A 4919-nucleotide genomic window follows, 5' to 3' on the forward strand; every position below is an offset into this window, starting at 1 on the left:
AGCTGCTCCTTGGAAACCTTGTGGGGCAGGTCTGCTCTGTCCTGTAGGGTCCGTAGAGTAGCTAAGAGTCAGAATCAACTAGAGTAAAATGGGTTTTTCTCAGAATTAAATATGATAATGCATTTGACTAGAATAGAAGAAGGTTTTTACAGTTTATTAAAATGGACATTGAACTATTTGAAAGAGCTTTTTTTTTTTTTTGGTGTTGAATTTGAATAGAAAATGTACAGGTACTTTTTAGTTAACTATTAACTTGTCTCTTACTTGTTCAAGAAATGTATTTGTTTTGACCACTAGATGTCAGTAATGCTCAAGTTACAAGCAAAGTTTGGGTTTTTCCACCCAAGTTTTTTTGAACATCTGCTATGAGCTAGACAATCTATCTTTTAGGGGCTCTATTTTTTATTATGAGTCGGAGTCGACTCGCCTGCACTGGGTATAAATATAAGTTGGTTCAAAAAAAGTTTGATTATTATTTGGACATTACTAATATCTAGTGGTAAAATAAGGTATATTTCATGAACAAATAAAAAGAATCTAGTGTGAGCTCTCTTATTAGGTGCTGACAAGTTGATTCTGACTCACAGCAACTCTATGTACTTTGAGGACTAAGGTACACCTGACCCAAGCCGTAGTATTTTTAATTGCCTCATGTACACGCGAAAGCTGGGCAATGAATAAGAAAGACTGAAGAGTTTAGCGTTAGAATTATGGTGTAAGTAAAGAATATTGAATATACCATGGACTGCCAGAAGAAGGAACAAATCTGTCTTAGAGGAAGTATAGTCAGAATGCTTCTTAGAAGTAAGGATGGCAAGGCTCTTTTTTTAACTTACTTAGGACATGTTATCAGAAGGGACCTGGACAACATCATGCTTGGTTGAGTAGGGGATCAGTGAAAAAAAGGAAGACCCTCAATGAGATGGATTGACACAGTGGCTGCAACAGTGGGCTTATAAATAACAACAATTGTGAGGATGGCACAGGACTGGGCAACATGTTTGCTGTTATACATAAGGTCCCTGTGAGTTGGAATCAATTCAAAGGCACCTAACAACAACTACACATATATATTATTTTACTGGTTTTAATGTTTACTTTTGTCACAGAAGTTTTATCTCTGAACTTTAAGTTCTCCGAGGCATTGGGACTAAATGCAAATATATTTCAAGTAGTTAATTTTGCAGTTGTTGAAAAAGACTAATACAAACTTCACAAAAGAATATTTAAGGATGGCCAATAGGTACTGAGGAAATCCTGGTGGCATAGTGGTTAAGAGCTGTGCCTGGTAACCAAAGGTCAGCAGCTCGGACCCATCAGAGCTCCTTGGAAACCCTGTGGGGCAGTTCTGCTCCGTCCTACAGGGTCGCTATGAGTCGGAATTGACTTGACGGCAACAGGCTTCTTTTTTTTTTTAAATAAGTACAGAAAATATGCTCAATGTTACCAGTCATCAGGGAAATGATAATTAACACTGCAATCAGATACCAGTTCCACCTCACTGGAGTAGCTAACATTCAAAAGACTGGAAACAGCAAATGCTGGTGAGAATGTGTAGCAACAGGAATGCTTATATTTTGTTGGTAGGAGTGTAAAGTGATGAAACCACTTTAGATAACTGTTAAGCATTTTATTCAAACTTGGCACCTGGAAAACAGAAGGGTCTCAAAGCATCTGAAAATTTTTTATAAGCTTTTTTGAAACACAATAATATCAAGGCTCTGATTAGATATTGTAAGTTGTGGATTGATAAACTGATTGACTGGATCAACTTTGAAAGGGTTTGAAAAAATATTGCATCTGAGTTGAGCTGCAGAGACGTTTACGTCTTTAAGTTAGACCAAGCTGTATCTTTTTCCATGAGTGGGAACTGACTTGGCAGTAAGGATTTTTTTTTTTTTTTTTTTTCCTCTTATATCTGTTCCCAAGGTGCTGGTAGATAATGAAGTGAGAAAAAAATGCACTAATATTATGTGAGTTCAACTGGTTTCTATGTTCTGGAAAGTATCGTGTAATACACAAAGTTCTCCCAAGGAGAAGAAAGTGTCTGGGAGAGTAAGAGAGGTTTATGGAAAATGATATTATATTGGAACATTTAATCCTAATAGAATATAATTAACTCTGGCTTCATCTTATCTCTTGTCACTATTTCCTAATTTATTATCTTTTTTCTTTGTATGATGTCATATATATTTTTATTAAGACTGTGTCTAAGTGAACTTAATATCCTCAGGACTGGCAGGTCCATGGCTTACTTAATGCATAAACTATAAGCATGTGTGCACACATACTCGTGTACACAGCTTCATACACAAATCAGTACTCAAACTTCATACAGATTATTCCCAGAATTCTAGGGCCATGTTCCAGTCTAGGGCAATGATGCTTTGACACAGATCACACAAGTGAGTGAAGCTTGAAGCTAGACACTGGGCATTCAGAGGCTGAATGTAAAAAAGTATGCAGGGCCTTCGCTAGGGTGTGCGGTATCCAGGACAAATTTTTTTTGTGCGTGTGAGTCACTTGCTATATAAATTATTTGACTAAAAATGTGTTACTAAGTCATGGACCCATATGATATATAGCAATTTATCACTGAAGGCTTACAGTAACAGGTACCGAAGCAGTGCTTATATATTTCGTTGTTGTCAAATCACCACACATGAAGATTCTTTAGCGTAGAAGCATCTTCTCTTTCTGCTAGGTCCCAGAACCATCTATTCATGCTTTTTTATTGTCAGACAGGCCATTCCCGGCCATCCCATTTCTCCTGGCACAAGCAAAAGTTAGCAACACTGTTATCACTCACAATGTCATGGGTCTTCAGAGCAATGTAGATCTTCTTGCCTCTAGCAAAAATTCAATTTGTTTAATGCTAATTTGCACCATTGCTTATGATACTGCGTCATTCATTGTGCTGCCCATGAATAAAGACTTCCAATGACTATCTCAGAGGTTGTTTCTGTGCTTCATTGATCAGGGCCACAAATACCAATCTTAACCAAAGCATTAAGGAAAACGTGAATGATAATCCCTTTTTTTTTTTTTTTTTTAGCTTGAAGGCGGTTTACTGAAGCAATTCGACTTTCATTGGAAAAAAATGCTCAGAGCTTTGGGAGGAAGCACATAATGATATAATTATCTTCCAATGCCATTCCATGTTTTGTTTTTTCAAGTTGATATTTTTAGCCAAAGAGTTTAGTTTGCAATTTATAAAATTGTATCGATTGTCTAAGATTGAGTACACAAATATTTTTTATAATTACAAACCCTGGTGGCATAGTGGTTAAGAGCTACGACCGCTAACCAAAAGGTCAGCAGTTTGAATCTACCAGGTGCTCCTTGGAAACTGTATGGGGCAGTTCTGCTCTGTCCTATAGTTGCTATGAGTTGGAATTGACTCGACAGCAATGGGTTTTTTTACTAACATGGGGTTTATTTTAGATCATCATCTTGGAAAAAAGAAATCATATATTCTATTTAAGTACTAGAGTTAGAGATCAATAATCCATAAAGAAAAACAGAACATTTTCATCTCCTCATTGTATAACTTTGAAGATCTGACATCAGCTGCGAGTGAGTATGAAGTTATCCTGAGGTAAGAATAGAAACCCAATGCAGTGTTTCAGAACTTGGTGACTTTCCTTCCCTGAGTTATAAGTCTTGTCATATGAAAACCGACTGAGATGGTTCCAGCAGATAATGTTTATACCATCAATTTATTCTTTCATTTCATCCTTTTCGTATTTTAGTTCTTTTTTTTTTTTTTTTAACCACTGAGTGTCTTGGTTATCTAGTGCTGCTATAACAGAAATACCACAAATAGATGGCTTTAATAATGAGGAATTCATTCCGTCACAGTCTAGGAGGCTAGAAGTCCTCATTCTGGATTCCAGCTCCAGGGGAAGGCTTTTCTCTCTCTGTTGGCTTTGGAGGAAGGTCCTTGTTGTCAATCTTCGTCTGTCAAGGAGCTTGCCAGCTCAGTGACCTCCTGTCCATAGGATGCGTTATTCTCCTGGCTCTTGTTTCTTAGTGATATGAGATCCCTACGTTTCTGTGTTCGCTTCTCTCTTTTATATCTCAAAAGTGATTGACTTAAACATAATCTAATCTCATAGATAGTGTCCTGTTTCATCAATCCTGCCTCATCAATACCTGCTTCCAATCCTGCCTCATCAACACCACAGGATTCACAACACTTAGGAAAACCACATCAAATGACAAAATGGTGGATAATCACACAATACTGGGAATCGTGCCCTGGCCAAGTCAACACACATTTCTGGAGGACACAATTCAATCTATAACACTGAGCAAAATTTTTTTACCTTCATTTAATTTTTTTTTGTATTTTCTACATAATTTATTGCGAAATAATATTAACACTGTCAAATAAAGTATTGTCTTCACTTGCTTCTATTCATCTGTCTTAATGACCAGTTCTTCATTTTTCCTTCCCAAAATGTTGCATGCCACTCTTCAGGCAATGAATCCTTGAATGCCATGGTTAAGGACCTGAACATTCATCCACTGCCTACCTATAAGATGTAACTTTTTGTTCCACTTGTAACATCCAATTGTGTGGTCCTAGTGGTTTTGTCATAGCCATCATATCTGACATATTTTTGTAAAAACATTTTTCCCGATGACCTTTATATATCGTCAAAACTCAGATTTTGAATCTTCAAGAGACTGGTTACCAGGCTCATGGCTTCACTGTGGTGGCCAGACAGCATGGTCATGCCTCACGTGCCATTATCACTTGGTGGCAGCCTGGAGGAAAGGTCTTCATTTAATTTAATTTTGCTAAATGTATCACTTGATGTTATGGATTGAAGTGTGTCCCCCCAAAATGTGTGTCAACTTGACCAGGTCATGATTCCAAGCATTGCGTCGTTGCCCTCCATTTGGTGATCTGA

Source organism: Loxodonta africana, chromosome 7 (assembly GCF_030014295.1).
Source record: "Loxodonta africana isolate mLoxAfr1 chromosome 7, mLoxAfr1.hap2, whole genome shotgun sequence".
Classification (NCBI taxonomy): Eukaryota; Metazoa; Chordata; class Mammalia; order Proboscidea; family Elephantidae; genus Loxodonta; species Loxodonta africana.